This window comes from Manis javanica, chromosome 1 (assembly GCF_040802235.1).
Source record: "Manis javanica isolate MJ-LG chromosome 1, MJ_LKY, whole genome shotgun sequence".
Lineage (NCBI taxonomy): Eukaryota > Metazoa > Chordata > Mammalia > Pholidota > Manidae > Manis > Manis javanica.
The window spans coordinates 104,947,823-104,966,653 of record NC_133156.1 but is presented as its reverse complement, the minus strand read 5'-3'; the positions used below and the strand labels follow the sequence as shown (position 1 = coordinate 104,966,653).

The 18,831-nt window shown below is 38.4% G+C and overlaps 1 protein-coding gene across 2 annotated transcripts in view; it reads right to left on the bottom strand.

Moving 5' to 3' along the window:
- PDE4D (phosphodiesterase 4D) overlaps positions 1-18,831 on the bottom strand; it is a 1,476,836-nt gene that overhangs the window by 1,445,076 nt on the left and 12,929 nt on the right. The window contains exon 1 of one of the 2 annotated variants that reach the window (XM_073235963.1): positions 6,525-6,541. The exons of the other annotated variant lie outside the window; for it this stretch is intronic. The gene's annotated coding sequence lies outside the window, so the exon portion shown is untranslated. Of the gene's footprint in view, positions 1-6,524; positions 6,542-18,831 lie in introns of those variants that run through there. 2 annotated transcript variants of the gene reach the window in all.

Here is an 18,831-nt window from a genome sequence, read left to right as displayed (position 1 = left end):
CACACACACACACTTCCATGCCACAGGCGGACAGACCACAAACTCAAAAATTGTTTGCACTGAGACCCAGATTGGAGATACCCTCACCCTGAGGAAACTGAGGCCCACACACATAAAGTGAGCCACAAGTATAACATAGCCCAAGTTGAGGCTTCAGAACTTAAGCCGCCAGCTATGCCTCTCAAAGTGCCAGGATGACCCTGACGGGCACTGTAAGCAGAGCACCTCACCCAGGCCTGAGTGCTGTGCACAGGGGCCTGGACACATACTTGGCCAGCCTCTTAGCCGCTAGGTCTGTGCAGGGTTCTGACTAGCTGTGGCTGGAGGGGCTACATGGATGATGCTAGGCTTCCCCCTTGTTCCTCTACTCCAGAAAGAATGTGACAAAGCCACAGAGCAAAACAGGGCTAATATCCAGCTTTTTTTCTTACAAATATCACTTGCATAATTAGCTTAATTTGCTCAATCCTATCTGTTCAGATTCAGCAAAATCCAGGCTCAGCACCAAGGAAAACCAAGCCTGGACATGCAGTGGTCCTGTTCCCCAGGTTAGCTTCTGCCTTAGCCCAGCAGAGACTCAAACGCGACCAAAATGCCCGACGAGAGAACAAGACAATGGCCACCCTCTCTCACCTCACCACAGTCAGCAGCCCCACATGCATCCCACTGAGGTGGCCAAAGGCCAGCCAGCCAGCGGCCTCAGCTCTATCCCTGTAATGCTCGGAGCAAAACAGGACTAATATCCAGCTCAAACCAAACCTGGATGAGGGCCGCCCCACTGCATGTAGAACCTTGGCAAGACCAAGAAAGGCAGCTTCCTCGTCTTTTCACAATTTGAAAGCATTTTTCTTAACCCAGTAGACCTCCTGTGGCCTAACAGCATAAAGAGTTCACAGGGGGAGTTAAAGAGCAACTGGATAAGCTTGTTAGGGAAAATGGCCCAGGATGCAAAAGTGATGGTTGGTTTGTGTGGGGAGACATGCATGCATCAGGTCATTTAGTCCTCACAACTTCCCAGGGTGGGTGTTTGGTCTGCAGTTAATATACCAGGAAACTAAGGAGCAGCTCATTTCTGGGCTCGGCTGCTTCCTGCATAGATTTCATGGACTTTGTGACTCAAGGGGCTCTTTGAGAAGACAGGGCACAGAAGGAAGGCGTCTGTCTCAGTGTTAACCAGCTGGCTCCCCTCGTCTTCCTCCCCAGAAAACACGTTACCTCACGGTGGGGGCTCTCTTTGGAAATAGGATGTTTCCCGCAAGAGAAAATTCTTTCCAAAACTTAGTGCTTATTTTAGGAAAGCTGTGTGTGGAACCCAGTCGCCTTCATGCAGGAAGTCTGACGCCCCGCATCAAGGATAGACTCTCCAAGTAAATTTCAACAACCCTATTGGTCATTAAAGACTCAAAAAATAAATAAAGAACAAGACAGGGGACGTTACGTTGGTCCAGAACATTTGTGAGCACATGCATTTTCAGCAGAGATTTGCTAATTCCTATAGTATAAATTTCCTTTGGAGTTTTCCTATCAACTATCAGGTTCCAGGGATCTTTATTTGTCGGCTCTGAAGGATAGACTACAAGCAATCAGTTTTCATTTTCTGAAACATTTATTCAATCTAAATGAGCATATTTGCTTCTTTTTTCTCCAAAAGAATGCAAAGAAATATTACACCAAGAAACTAATGATTCCAAGAATGGAAGCCATACCGTTTGAAAATAGTTAAAATGTACTTATAATACACCTCACACAATACTACATTAGGGAAAATACCTAATTCCATGAAGTTTCCAAAATGATACCTGACTCAGTACTAACCATCTATAAGGAACTCAATAAATATGTTAACTAATTAATGTCTATCAGGATAATAATGGTAATATGCATTTACAAGGAATTTTGCTATATTCAACACTTTCACAAATTCTACTTTCACAGAAGACTGAGAAGAGGCTTTGTGAACATACACATGGAGGTTTATATCCTGGCTTTGCCGTTTGTTAGCTGTGTGACCTTGGCCAGATTACTGCAAGGATCTGAGCCCAGCTTTCTCAACCATAAAACATGAATGATAGTGATTCCTTCTTTGCAGAGTTGACTGATAGACTTAAAGATACCATATGCCAAAGGCACAGCATTGTACCCAACACTTGGCAGGCCTTTCAAACTGGAAATAGTTGTTATTACTATTATTATAAAGAAGAACTGATATAATAAACTTTCTTACAGTTGAGGCTGAAAAGAGATTAAAGGAACTGGCCATGAACTACAGCATTAGCTAAGAGCCAGTGCTAGGACCAGAACCCAGGTCTTCAGCCTGCAGAGGAAAGAGGTTTCTGCTCTGTTTCAAAACGAATGTGAAAAGTAAAATTATTGCCACAACACAGGTGTTGATCTCCACATCTTGCAAACAGCTGCAATTAAAATAAAACTCTGTCTCCATGCTAGTATTCTCAACAGAAAGCAAATTTAATTCAAGAGAATCTCTCCTCTCATTTTGATACAGGCAAAAGTTACTAGGGATTTGATATGTTTTATCTTCACAATCACTTGTATCTTTTTTCTGAACCTGTCTTCAAAAATTTACTAATCCTGACATTTTGGTATGGGTCACCTGCCCACCAAATTAAGAGAATGTAACGTCCGAACAAAACAGACCCCAAACAAAGAGAAGCTTGCCGCCTCAGGAGTGCTGTGGCAGGTCACCTTGTTTAAGCATCACCTTCTTTAAAATATGCAGCTCATCCCTCTACAGCAGTAATTAAGGTCACTGTAGGACCTTTTAAGACCTCTGACATGTGACAGGCAGAACTTTATAACCTGTACTGTTTTATTTCTAGACAGAAAAGCAGCTCAGTCCTAGAACATGGTTGGGATGTGTTCTTCTTTTTAGACCTTCTCTATAATACATCTCTACACTCAGCATTATTGACTAATTAGAGACCTGCCTCTGGAAGTTAGGAAATTTTCAGACACTTACAGCAAGAACAAACAGTGACAGAACTCTCTGCAGCAACCCTGACTAAGTTTTTGTGGAATTGCTGAAATAAGCTACCAAACTTGAGTATCATTCACACTTCCGTATCTTTTTGATGATGAAGACAGGACCCCTGGAGTACAGACGGATAGACTAATATCAATATAAACCCTCTTGAAGGAAAATGGAGAGAAAGAGGCTTGAGGACACTTCCTCCCCCATCACCTGGTAGAAAACAAGTAAAAACATGCCATGATCTATAAACAGCATATACTCTGCCTGCTAAAAAAAAACACCCCCATTGTAAATATCAGACATGGCCCAGTGTGTAACCTAGCCAACAGTTATTTCAAGTTCTTAGTAAATTCTCCTTCTATTTCTTTACTTCTGACCTTCTTGCTTTTCTTTTGTTCTTTCACTTTTTTCTCTTGGCATTTCTTTGGTATTCTTTGCATTTATTTCTATTTTTTTCCTTTATCCCACTGTTTGTTACTATATGAAAGTGCTGTTGGCAGAATCAATTCCCAAAGAAATGTAAAGTCGTTGTATCGTTATAACTCTTCTCTTCATGATCTATGTCAAGATATTATTAAATGTCTTCTGCGTTCCCACTATTGTATCTACAACTTGTTCTTCCTCCAGCTTTTATCTTATCTGGTCTTCTACAGATTTTTCAGAATATGGCATGTAAATATTAATAGTAAAGTCAAAGTTGAATATCTATTAAGTTTTAACTCTGAAAGTATCCAGTGAGTTAGGCAATATTCATTAAGCACTACCTACAGACACAATTATTGTACTAAAACTATAGAGGAAATTCCGAAGATTTTAAAGACATGTTTTTTTATCTTAGTAAGCTTAGAGCCTAGTCAGAGTGAGAGGCCACACAATGAGCAACTGAAGACAACAACTCTAACAGGTGCAGATAAACTGTGTCCAAACAGAAGACTAAGTTTGAGTTGGCCAGGTAGAGATGACCATGTAAGGTTTTTGAAAGGTGAATTTCAAAAGGGAAAAGAAAGAAAAATCTAGGAGAATAAGGAATAATTCTATCTGACCCACCAATGTTATTAAATCATTTTCTATAGCCTCTGCAGTCTCCTTGGGACTCTTGTTTTCTGATGCCTTTCCTATTTCTCTCCTGAGTGTATTATCAAAAGCTGCTTTGATAAGAAAGCTCTAATGTCTTCCTTTATACAGCTTTGGTCTTTGGTTGTATTTCCATGATCTTGCGTACTGGGTGTGTATAACTGCAGCCTGTTCTCTAGTTCCCTCAAGGTTTGCAGGTCTCTTTAGGTATATATTTTTAGAATCACGTGGGCAAGACAACATATTTTAAAAAGTAACTCTGGCAAATGCTTGACATATGTGGTGGAGCACAGCAGCCTTGAGACTTTATTCCAGCCCTCAACAAATGCTCTCTATTGTCCCTCAGTCAGCTTTGTGCTCTCTGCAAAAAAGATCAGGTTACAAAACAGCCTCCTCCACTCTGCAATGGGGATGCCAAAGCAAAATTATCTAAAGACAGACTGAAACTGTTAGACAGTTGATCAGCTTCCATAAGCTCCAAGCCTGGGATGTAACTGTTTCCACCATCTTTTCCAATAGGCTGTACCTTCTTTTTCAAAAGTATTTGACGTTAAAGTTGATGTGGTAACTTGTACATGAAAATTTAAACTCATCATGGTAAGAAAGAGGGGCAAGCTTTGAAACAACAAGCCAGGCCCCCAGCAGCACAAAAGTTTCAAACTGTGTTCTTACTACCAGATAAGGTGTCAAACATGAGCTGCAAACAGGAGGGGTCCCCTAAACTGGCCCTCCCCACACAAAAGCATAAAATGCATCACCTATCATTGTAGAAAATACACCTTTTGCTCCAAAACAAAGGATGCAGTGTCACATTTCAACATCTAAATGGAATTATTATAAATCTTATATTTGCACAAAGGTGTGCTGGATTGATCACTCCTAAAAGATAATATTTCTCTTGAAAGGGCATTTGATAGCTGGAAGGACAACGAGGGCTGAAGAGGCATAAGCTGGCACAGAAAGGGGAGACTGAAGCAACAGGACAAAAGATGAAATTTTCACAATATTTCCAAAGGCCAATCACAGCAAAGGCCACTTACGGCACTAGCAGTGTTCACCAGTCTCCAGGCACAGCAGGGCTCTTCTGCTGCTGTTCTGGCACATTGAGGAATCTTGTAGAATTTGCATGCTTGTTTCCAATCAAGTAAATTTAATAAAATCCAGTTTTCACCATGTGGCTTTGGATTTTGAGAAAGTAATATGAAGATAAAATATTTGTTTCACCAGCTCTCCTTTTTTCTACCCAGTACTATCATTTGAATGGAGAGTGAAGAGCTCTCCATCCCAGGAAGCATATCAAGGTACATTCTCTCCACCAGGAGACAATGAGCTGAGCACTCTTGTAACACAGCCATGGTGGGTATTTGCGGTCACATCAGCCTGGTTCTTTCATCAGAGGTTTGATTTATCAGGCAAATTTTCAAGGCTCACTGCTCAGGAATCTAGCCTGGAGACAGCTTCAAAGTTGGATTTATGAAAATAAAAAAATTGCTATACTTCAATTACAAATATCTAATCTGAATTCCAATTTACACATAAAAATGTTCATTCTATAAATCCTAGCCTTGATTTTTGACTCAGTTCAAGAGTCTCCTGATTTAGCCTTAGCTCTTTCCTTGAGGTGTCATTTTAATTCAGTCATGCATTCACCCACATGTAAATTGAGTTCCGCCATCTTATCTAATGCATGCATCTCTTTACTAGTTGGTGGGTTTGGGGAGAGATGAAAAGTCAGCCTGTCTGGCTTGGAACCAGCCTGGCAGTGGCTAGAGAGCCCACAGAACTAACCCAATTTGCACCATCTTCATCAGAGCTTTTCAAGTACAGACATGAGACAAGGACCATGAGCTAGACAGAGTAGGGTGAGAGCCTCCTGAGAAGAAAAAATATAATCCATTGTGGGACTTGCTCTGGCCTGCTGGAGGGCCCAGCTTATTTCTTTTACTTTACCCAAGTGCTGCTTTTCCTCCTCCAGCTGCAATCAAGTGATTTGCAAGCTGGGCAATTGATTTAGCAAGCAAACCCAGTCAAAAAAACATAATAAAAACACAAAGGATTCCATCTTGAAGATAAGATTGCATTTTAAAACTCAATTAGTTAAAATGTAAGTTTAACACACTCTTTAATAGACAGATAGTAACTCAGCCCACTTTGGGAGCAAAGCAGGCAGTCTCGATTGATATGCTCCCAGACCAGGAAGCTGCTATCCTGGGAGCAAATCAGAGCAGTAAACTTCTTGTAAATAATCCGGAAGACTGATAAGAAACTTAATGTCTCTTTAAAAATAAACATTTTGGGACTTTTTAGCAGGTCTGCATCCCTAGCCCTTTTGTTTCTCAACTGCCTATAAATCCCCTAGGCAACACCACCTTGGAGCTCTCTTGTCCCCTCCTGGCGGTGAGCCGGGAGCTCTGTCCTCTCACTTTATCTGTAAATAGAAGCCTCTGCCTTGCTCTCCTACCTTGAGTGTTTGAGAAGTTCATTCTTCGGCTCCATGTACAAGAACCCCAGCATCAGACAGACCCAGCCTGCTGGACACAGAATGGGTTAGGACAGTCTGAGGCCCAGCTGTCAAGCTCTGAAAGGTTGCTAAGTGGAGGCCCGCCAGCAGGTGGTCAGCATTACAGGAGTGCCCACTTCTGTGGAGCAGACAGGAAATGACACCATTCCTGACCTGGAAGAACAGAACACATATTGACACGCCCATGCACATACTCTCACACACATGAGCACACACACTCATGCATACCTGTGTTCACACACATACACACTTGCTCCTAATACAGTGGGGAAATACCTCTGAAATCCCAAAAAGAATAAAAATTTTAAAAATAACATGGAAGTACTAGCAAGGCTCTGAGGTTTGGAATGCTGCTTCTACCTTCCAAGATAAAAAATCAGGGCAAAGAGCTAGGGTGAAGGAGGTAATGGGGTGAATTCTGAAAAGGAGCAGCACAAATCACACACCGGAGAGAAGGGGACACAAGGCCAACACTGCCAAAGAAAAGCAGGCAGAATTTAATTTTTAAAAAAAAATCAGTGAAAGAACAATAAAGTGGAAGCAAAAGGCAAGAATTGGGGAGGGGGCTAAGGACAAAAGTTTACACTGAAATGACCCTATGGAAAGAAAAGAGGCCTGTAATTGAACAAATGTGAAATAGCTGAGTTTCCATGTTAACTTTCAGCCAAAACAAGAGATGACACATTTTGGAACATAGAAACTAAGAGAAAATGATAGGACTTCCTTTAGGTAAATTATAGCTCAAGTGGGACAAAATGTTATTTAACATGTTTTCAGATTATAAAAACATATAATCATTTTGAGAATCTGAAAAATACCAAGAAAAGAAAAATAAATACCTATAGTTCCATTACCAAGAGATAACCTGTTAACATATTCATCTGGTCATATAGTTTTTTTCTCATGGTGTCTTGTCAGCAGTTCATTATATTAAATCATCTTTTAAAACCACTTCAAGCCGTTTATCTTCCTTTTATGTTCTGAACAGTAATACTGTCATTCATAATTTTTTCTCCAAGTTTCTTTCTGATTTCTTCCTTAGAATAGATTCTTGAAGGGAAAATTTGGTTCATGGTTCAAAAGGCATCTAAATCTTTTTAGAAATTTTGTACCAATTTGTACTGCCACTGGCAATATAGGCAGGTTTGTTTCACCACACTCTAGGGAACAATGAGCATGTTCTTTAAAAGAAAAAAAAATACTCTACAAATTGATAGGGGTACAAAATACAATACCAAGAACACTCTTAACCCTAATTCAGTTTATAATTTATGTTTTAGAGTCAGCTTCTGAAAAATGCACTGAAAGTCTTATACTTTTTAGAATCATGAACTCCTTTGAGAATCCAATGAAATCTATGAAACTCTTTCTGTAAAAATACTCAAATACAGCAAAATAGGCCTCTGGAACTCATCCTAGAACAACCTCAGACTGACTTCTAAACATCAGACCTAAGTGGAATTTCCAGAACATGAGCTCATTTATAAGCCTAGACCCTCAAAATCAGTTTAAGCACATAGCACATCCACGGTTTAGTGGTAAAAGACTCAACAAGCCATGGGACCTGATTTCTGATTCCAGCTCTACATCTAAACACTCCAGGCCTCCAGGATCCCTTCCATCCGTAACTTCCTGGAGTTCCAAGATAATGTGAGCCCTCACTGGCATGTTGGAGTTAACCTGCTCTGTGGTTGGCCCACAGGTATTTTCTGTATCTAGGAACATCAGTTCCCTGATGTTCAGGAATAGGAAGGACTTTCTCTGACTCTGGTATCTGCTCCAGGAATACAAATTAATGTCAACATTGAATTACATATTCACCAATAAATATCTGCTAAAATAAACCAACCTAAACAAAAGGAGAATGTCTTCCAAAATTAAATAACAGTATTTCCTTTCAGTCTGAGTTGACTATAATGCTACAAAATATCTAAACATGAATATTCATTTGTCATCTTTTTTGTCATTCATAGTAGTTATGTTTTATTAAGTCAATGAAAACACCTATTTAGTAAATACTGTATCACTGCTGTTAGGAGACATACAGAGTTAGGTTCCTGCAAACCTCTGGTCACATTTTCATCAATCAATACAAAACCTTGCTTTATGTGTGTTTGTTTAAAAACACCCTTTTTTATATATTGTTGACTCATTAATATTGAACACCTGACCAATAGCACTATAACTCAGGCCTGAATGAAGTTTATCTAATATATGTATTTTCTCTGTAAAGCACATTACAGTCTTCTTGTGTTTACAACACTACAAAGCACTTCAGAACTACACTTGGGGGCTGTTTTACACAGCAAAATCACCAGCAAAAAGTGAAAAAATACAAAAGATGTAACAGTAAATACACCAAGAAAAGGACACAAGGACACCTGTTTACAGTATGAAAACTGAAACAAGGAGGCAGAACATCATCTTATTAGAGATTCAATAAATATTTATTGTATTAATCAGATTTCTCCAGAGAAACAGAACCAGTAACTAATGAGAGAGACAGAAAGAGGGAGAAGGGGAGAGAAGGGGAGAGAGGGAAGGAGGGAGAGAAAGAGGGAGAGAGAGTTCTGCTATTTGCAAGCTGGAGACCCAGGAAAGCTGGTGATACAGTTTTGAGACTAGCAGACCAAAACTGTAAGTCCTAGTCAAGGACAGAAGACAGATGTTTCAGTCAGGAAGCAGGCAGAGAGAGTCAATTCACCCTTCCTCCACCTTTTTGTTCTATTCAGACCCTCAACAGACTGGATGATTCCCACCCTCTTTGGGAGGTGGGAGTGGAGGGGATTGGCTTTCCAATGTAATCTTATCCAGAAACACCCTCACAGAACACATACAGAAATAATGTTTAGCCAAATATCTGGTCACTCTAAAGCTGACACATAAAATTAACCATTGCACTTGTTAAATTAAGAAAACTGAATTTGTTGTAAATGATTTATACAATAAGGGGATAACATCCAATATATATAAAGAACTCATACATCTCAATATGAAAAAAACAACCCAATTAAAAATGAGCAGAGGACCTGAACAAACACTTCTTCAAAGAAGAAATTCAGATGACCAATGGCACCTGAAAAGACGCACCACATTGCTAATCATCAGGAAATGCAAATCAAAATGAGATATCATCTCACACCTGTTAGAATGGCCACTATCCAAAAGACAAGAAGTAAGAAGTGTTGGCAAGGATGTGGAGAAATGGGAAACCTCTTATACTGTTGGTAGGAATGTCAGTTCATATAGCCACTGTGGAAGGCAGTATGGAGGTTCCTCAAAACACTAAAAATAGAAATACCATTCAACACAGTAACTCCACTCTAGGAATTTACCTGAAGAAAACAAAATCCCTGATTCAAAAAGATAAGTGCACTCCTATGTTTATCATCACATTATTTACAACAGCCAAGATATGGAAGCAATCTAAGTGTCCATCAATAGATGAATGGATAAAGAAGATGTGGTACATATACACAATGGATATTATTCAACCATAAAAGAAAGAAATCCTGCCATTTGCAACATGGATGGACCTAGAGGATATTATGCTCAGTGAAATAAACCAGGCAGAGAGAGACAAATATCGTATGATTTCACCTATTTGTGGAGTATAAAAACAAAGCAAAACAGAAGGAAAAAAAAAACAACATCAGACTCATAGACATTGAGAAGTGACTAGTGGTTACCATGGGGGAGGGGGAGGAGAATAAAGCAGCACAAAAATTCTCAGTCATAACGTAAGTTGGTGACAGGGATAGAGATACAGCACTGAGAATATCCTTGATGATTCTGTAATATCTTTCTGTGTTGACAGACAGTAACTGCACTAGATGGGGTGAGCACTTAATAATATGGTAACTTTTAAACCATTGTGTTATATGTCTGAAACCAATATAAGATTGTATGTCAATGATACTTCAATAAAAAAATTTTTTAATATTTTATTTCTGTCATTGGTTGACATGTTCACCATATAGCTTCATATACTCCAAAAAATAAAGTGGTAAGTTATTTTAAAGTATTTATTCCATAAGAAACCATTCTCTTATGAGACATCCTCTGCCAATACAATATATTGTTCCATCAGCAAACTTAGCAGACAATACTATAATACAGAAATTAAAGAAAGTAATAATAATAATGGCTGACATATATAGCATGATACTGATTCATTTTCTATTTCATTTACTCTTAAAACAGCATTGTAAGGAGAAATTACAGACCCCATTTTACAGATAATAAAACTAAGACTTGGGGATTCAAGATGGCAGCATGAGAGGTGAGATGGAGAATTCCTCCCCAAACCACAAATAGTTTGAAAATGTAGTTAAATGATACAACTAGCCCTAAAATAGCAACTAGAAAGAAAGCTGAATCAGACTGCATAAAGACCTCAAGAACAGAGCAGACTTCATGAAACAAGGTAACATACGAAAGCCTTAATCAGGCAGGACCCAAGCCCTTCCCCGACCCCAGCTCACTGGTGGGAGGAAGAGAAATGGAGTGGGGAGGGGGTGGAAGCCTGGGACTGCTGAACACCCAGCCCTGGAGGTCTGCTTTGGGAGCAGAAAGCTACACTGTGGTGCTCTGGATGTTGAGGAGCTCAGACAGGCAGAGTGCTTGAGAGACAGAATCCAGCCTTTTGTGGAGGAGGGGATCCACACCCGGCCGCTCTGGGACAAGGGAAAGACAGGCGGTCTGAGAGGCTTCCTAGCAGCGAGAGGGCTGCTGAAGGAGCGGGGTTTGCATGCAGCTTGCTGCATGGGGGAGGGGAGAGCTGGACAAGGTTGTCTGGGTGCCTCTGCCCAGCTGGTTGAGAAATTCAGATGCCCCATCCGCTGGCTGCCTACTCAGCTCTGAAGCCCCCCATGGTGACACACAGCCTGTGGCGCCTTCCTCCTAGCCTGCCAAGACCGGTTCACAAACCTGCAGTCACTGTGCTGGCATCAGGCCAGTCAGAGGGAAACACTCCTACAACAGCTAGAGACGCTGAGAACAGAGGCTTATACCTGTGTGCTTGGCCCACTAGCTCTGACACCAGAGACAGGCACCGAAGATGGGAATCAGGAAACAGATCTTTCCTCCCCCCCATGCACCAGCTCTGCTTCCCTATGATCCCTAACCTCACTCTAGGGGCTGAGCATCTCCAGAGACTGGAGCTTCTGGGCCTAGTGGGCACCACACAGAAATATGAAATGTCAAAAGAACATGGTTCAGACAAAAATCTCACAAACCCCAGAAAAAGGGTCAAATGAAACTGAACTCGCCAATCTGCCTGAAAGAGAGTTCAAAATAAAAATCATAAACATGCTTATGGAGGTACAGAAAAATGTTCAAGAACTCAGGAACAAATTTAAGTCAGAGATTCAATCATTAAGAAATTCCATATCTGAAATGAAAAATACAATGGAGGGATTTAAAAGCAGACTAGATGTAGTAGAAGAGATGGTAAATGGAATAGAAATTAGAGAAGAAGAATACAAAGAAGCTGAGGCACAGAGAGAAAAAGAATCTCTAAGAATGAAAGAATATTGAGAGAACTATAGGGGTACCAGAAGAAGAAGAGAGAGTAAAAGGAATAGAAAGTGTCACTGAGAAGGTAATTGCTGAAAACTTTCCCAATCTGGGGAAGGAGATAGTATCTCAAGCCATGGAGGTGCACAGATCTCCCAACACAAGGGACCCAAGGAAGACAACATCAAGACATATAATAATCAAAATGGCAAAGGTCAAGGAAAAAGACAGACTTTTAAAAGCAGCTAGAAAGAGAAAAAAGATCACATACAAGGAAAACCCATCAGGCTATCATCAGAATTCTCAGCAGAAACCTTACAGGCCAGAAGGGAGTGGCATGATGTACTTAATGCCATGAAGGAGAAGGGCCTTGAACCAAGAATACTATACCCGGCAAAGTTATCATTTAAATTTGAAGGAGGGATTAAACAATTTTCAGATAGGAAAAAGTTGAGAGAATTTACCAACCACAAACCACCTCTACAGTGCATTTTGGAGAGACTCCTATAGATGGAAGTATTCCTAAGGCTAAATAGATGTCACCCAAGGGATAGACAAAGAGTACAGAATATGACTTATAACCCACAAAGAATGGAGGAGGAAGAAAAAGGAGGAAAAAAAAAGAACCTTTAGGTTGTGTTTGTAATAGCACACAAAATGAATTAAATTAGACTGTTAGATAGTAAGGGAATTACCCTTGAATGTTTGGTAACCACGAATCTAAAGCCTGCAATGGCAATAAGTACATACCTATCAATAATCACGCTAAATGTAAATGGTCTGAATGCACCAATCAAAAGACATAGAGTCAGTGAATGGATTAAAAAACAAGACCCGTCTATATGCTGCCTACAAGAGACTCACTTCAAACGCAGATATACACAGACTGAAAGTAAAGGGATGGAAAAAGAAATTTCATTAAACTAACAGGGAGAAAAAAGAAGGAGTTGTAATACTTGTCTAAGACAAAATAGACTTCAAAACAAAGAAAGTAACAAGAGACAAAGAAGGACATAATGATATCCTTATGAAACATAAGGATATGAAAACATATCATTATTACATAATGATAAAGGGGTCAGTCCAACAAGAGGATATGACTATTATAAATATCTATGCACCCAACACTGGATCACCTACATATGTGAAACAAGTACTAACAGAATTAAAGGGGGATATAGAACACAATGCATTCATGTTAGGAGACTTCAACACACCGCTCACCCCAAAGGACAGATCAACCAGACAGAAAATAAAGAGACAGAGGCACTGAACTATGTATTAGAACAGATGGACTTAACAGACATCTACAGAACACTGCATCAAAAAGCAACAGGATACACATTCTTCTCAAGTGTACATAGAACATTTTCAAGAATAGATCATATACTAGACCACAAAAAGAGCCTCAATAAATTCAGGACTGAAATTGTATGAACCAGCATCTCATATTACAAAGGTATGAAACTAGAAATAAATTATGCAAAGGAAACAAAAAAGTCCTCAAACACATAGAGGCTTAACAACATGCTCCTAAATAATCAAATAAAAACAGAGATCAAGCAATACATGGAGACAAATGACAACAATGATTCAACAACACAAAATCTGTGGGACCCAATGAAGGCTGTGCTAAGAGGAAAATATATTGGAATAAAGGCCTACCTCAGGAAACAAGAACATTCCCAAATGAACAGTCTAAACTCACAATTAATGAAACTAGAAAAGAAAGAACAAATGAGGCCCAAAGTCAGTAGAAGGAGGGACATAATAAAGATTAAAGCAGAAATAAATAAAATTGAGAAGAATAAAACAATAGAAAGAATCAATGAAACCAGGAGCTGGTTCTTTGAGAAAATAAAATAGATAAACACCTAGACAGACTTATCAAGAAAAAAGAGTTTACACACACAAACAGAATTAGGAATGAGAAAGGAACAATCATTATGGACAACACAGAAATACAAAGAATTATGAGAGAACACTATGAAAAATTATATGGTAACAAACTGGATAACCTAGAAGAAATGGACAACTTTCTAGAAAAATACAACCTTCCAAAGCTGACCAAGGAAGAAATAGAAAATCTGAATAGACTGATTACCAGCAAAGAAATTGAACTGTTAATCAAAAACTTCCTAAGAACAAAACCTCTGTACCAGATGGTTTCACTGCTGAATTTTATCAAACATTTAGTGAAGACGTAATACCCATCCTCCTTAAAGTTTTCCAAAATGTAGAAGAGTAGGGAATACTCCCAAACTCATTCTACGAGGCCAACATCACTCTAATACCAAAACCAGGCAAAGACACCACAAAAAAAGAAAATTACAAACCAATATCCTTGATGAACATAGATGCAAAAACACTCAACAAAATATTAGCAAACCGAATTAAAAAATACATCAAAAAGATCATCCATCATGATCAAGTAGGATTTATTACAGGGATGCAAGTATGGTACAACATTCAAAAATCCATCAACATCATCCACCATGTCAACATAAAGAAGGACAAAAACCACATGATCATCTCCATAGATGCTGAAAAGGCATTTGACAAAATTCAACATCCATTCATGATAAAAACACTCAACAAAATGGGTATAGGGGGCAAGTACCTCAACATAATAAAGGCCACATGACAAACCCACAGCCAGTATTATACTTAACAGCGAGAAGCTGAAAGCTTTTCCTTTAAGATCAGGAACAAGACAAGGATGCCCACTCTCCCCACTTTTATTCAACATAGTACTGGAGGTCCTAGCCATGATAATCAGACAACACAAAGAAATAAAAGGCACCCAGATTGGCAAGGAAGAAGTCAAACTGTCCCTATTTGCAATGCATGATATTGTACATAAAAAACCCTAAAGAATCCACTCCAAAACAACTAGATCTAATAACTGAATTCAACAAAGTTGTGGGATACAAAATTAATACACAGAAATCTGTTGCATTCCTATACACTAATGATGAACTAGCAGAAAGAGAAATCAGGGAAACAATTCCATTCAAAATTGCATCAAAAAGAATAAAATACCTAGGAATAAACCTAACCAAGGAAGTAAAAGACCTATACCCTGAAAACTATGGAACACTATTAAGAGAAATTAAAGGGGACACTAACAAATGGAAATTCATCCCATGCTCTTGGCTATGAAGAATTAATAATGTCAAAATGGCCATCCTGCCTAAAGCAATATACAGATTCAATGCAATCCCTATCAAAATACCAACAGCATTCTTCAACAAACTGGAACAAATAGTTCTAAAATTCATATGGAACCACAAAAGACCCCAAATAGCCAAAGCAATCCTGAGAAGGAAGAATAAAGCAGGCAGAATTATGCTCTCTGACTTCAAGCTCTACTACAAAGCCACAGTAATCAAGACAATTTGGTTCTGGCACAAGAACAGACCCATAGACCAGTGGAACAGAATAGAGAGTCCAGATATAAACTCAAGCATATATGGTCAATTAATATACTATAAAGGAGCTATGGATATACAATGGGGAAATGACAGCCTCTTCAACAGCTGGTGTTGGCAAAACTGGACAGCTACATGTAAGAGAATGAAACTGGATTATTGTCTGACCCTGTACACAAAAGTAAACTCAAAATGGATCAAAGATCTGAATGTAAGTCATGAAACCATAAAACTCTTAGAAAAAAATATAGGCAAAAATCTCTTGGACTTAAACATGAGCAACTTCTTCATGAATGTATCTCCCCGGGCAAGGGAAACAAAATTAAAAATGAACAAGTGGGACTCTATCAAACTAAAAAGCTTCTGTACAGCAAAGGACACCATCAATAAAACAAAAAGGTACCCTACAGTATGGGAGAATATATTCATAAATGACAGATCTGATAAAGGGTTGCCATCCAAAATATATAAAGAGCTCACGTCTCAACAAACAAAAAGCAAATAAGCCAGTTAAAAAATGGACAGAGAATCTGAACAGACAGTTCTCCAAAGAAGAAATTCAGATGGCCAACAGGCACATGAAAAGATGCTCCAAATTGCTAATCATCAGAGAAATGCAAATTAAAACTACAATAAGATATCACCTCACACCAGTTAGGATGGCCAACATCCAAAAAACAAACAACAACAAATGCTGGCAAGGTTGTGGAGAAACGGGAACCCTCCTACACTGCTGGTAGGAATGTAAACTAGTTCACCATTGTGGAAAGCAGTACAGAGGTTCCTTAAAAAGAAATACCATTTGACCCAGGAGTTCCACTCCTAGGAATTTACACTTAGAATGCAGCAGCCCAGTTTGAAAAAGACAGATGCACCCCTATGTTTATCGCAGCACTATTTACAATAGCCAAGAAATGGAAGCAACCTAAGTGTCTATCAGTAGATGAATGGATAAAGAAGATGTGGTACATATACACAATGGAATATTATTCAGCCATAAGAAGAAAACAAATCCTACCATTTCTAACAACATGGATGGAGCTAGAGGGTATTATGCTCAGTGAAATAAGCCAGGCAGAGAAAGACAAGTATCAAATGATTTCACTCACATGTGGAGTATAAGAACAAAGAAAAAACTGAAGGAACAAAACAGCAGCAGACTCACAAAATCCAAGAATGGACTAACAGTTACTAAAGGGAAAGGGACTGGGGAGGATGGGTGAAAAGGAAGGGATAAGGGTGAAAATGGGGTGTTAGGATTAGCACACATAATACAGTGGGTGGGGACACAGAGAAGACAAGTGATGATTCTATAGCAACCTACTACACTGACGGACAGGGACTGTAATGGGGTATATGAGGGGGACTTGATAATAGGGGGAGTCTAGTAACCGTAATGTTGTTAAAGTAATTGTACATTAATGATATCAAAAAACAAAAACAAAAACAAAAAAAACTAAGACTTGAAGAGGTGGAGTTATTTTCCAAGGATATACAACTAGTAATTGACAGAACTACTATCTGAGTCCAGGTCTATCTTACTTTAAAACCCATATTGTCTACTGGTACATTATATTGTAGTAAATTTTAGTATAGGAAAAAAATATTTTAAAACAGTTTAGTTCACATTTCAAGCACTATATTAATGCTAAAGAAGATAATATTGCCACCAAAATATTTTTCTAGGTGAAGAAATAAGTCGTAAGTCAAATATACAGTTATAAACCCAATATCCTCGACTGAAAGACATGTATTTTTCCAACAACTGCTATCCAAAAATGAAAATGTTCAGTAAAACACAGCTAACCAACAACCGTGTAAAAATTAAACAGTAAATTATCAGGTAAGCTAATGTAAGCATTGGACTGACTTTATAAAATGAAAAGGAGATGGAATAGTATTATGTGTTTCTTAGAAAATGAACTATTCTAAGGCTGTGAAAGTCAGGTTTGAGCAAGACAGTGTGCTTTTTTGTATTATCTTTGCACACTTTTACATATTTCTTTTAACCTAGGTTTACATATGTGTTATGATCCCTCACCCTTTTGGAGAGTTATACCTCATAGGCCATGTTTCAAGAATCCTGGACTGTCCTTCAGTCTCCACATAAAACAAAGATCTTTATGTTAAGTAATCAAATACTGGATTCCTTTGATCATCTGCACTTGATGTGCATGTAAAAAAAACTTTACTTTAGATGCCATAAATACATAATTATGAATTCGTGGGTGCATTTTAATTCATCCTTTGAGTTAAATATTTGCTTGCCAACTATATTATCTACATACCAAGGTAAGATTTAGAAGACATTGGGTAACAATGAAAGCAGAATATAACGGAATATCTTTAAAACACTGAAAATAACTGCTAACCCAGAATTCTGTACCCAGTGAAAACATCTTCCTGAAACAAAGACAAAATGAAGACATTCTCTGAAAAACAAAATCCATGAGACTCCTTAGCAGCAGACACATACTCAAAGAAACACTATTGGTACCAGTAGGGAAGAAAAAAAATGGCCACAGATGGAAGACTGAGATACAGAAAAAAATGAAGAAGCAAAACAGGGGCTAAAAATGTGGGTAAATCTAAATGAATACTGAATGTTATTTAATAATAATGTCCTGAGGGGTTTAAATATATATGCATAAACAAGAGTGTATATATGGGGTGTGAGGGAGGGAATGAAATTAAAGTATTTTAATGTTGGTGAGTTAGTAAATGGCAAAAAATATTAATTTATCCTAGGCTTTAATGAGTCAATGATGCATGTAATAATTTCTGTTAACCACTAGGGGCATAGAGAAAGATATTTAACTACTAAGCCAAAAGATGGGGAAAAGTAGATACTGACAATAATCTCTTTAAACCTCAAACTAAATAAAAGTGAAAAAGAAAAGGGGAACAAAAAAGATTAAACAGATGAGGAATAAATGATAAGATGAGAGAGTTAAATTCAAACATATAAGTAATTACATAAGATATAAGCAAATTAAGTATTTCAAGTAAAAGAGAAAATCTGCTAGGCTGGATTAAACAAAAAGTACATGTGCTTACAATAGATATCCCTTAAATATAAGCATATACAGAGATTGAAGGTAAATGGATGGAAAAGAATCCCTAATCAAACACTATTTCAAAACAAAGCTGAGGTTGCCACAAAAACAAATTTTAAACACCAGAGCAAACTTCACTTTTAATACTGTAATGTTCCAAACTTTTCCTCTGAGATCAGGAAAGAGAAAAGGATATTTGCTATCACTATTTTTTAACACTGTACTCAAAGGCCTAGTCAAAAT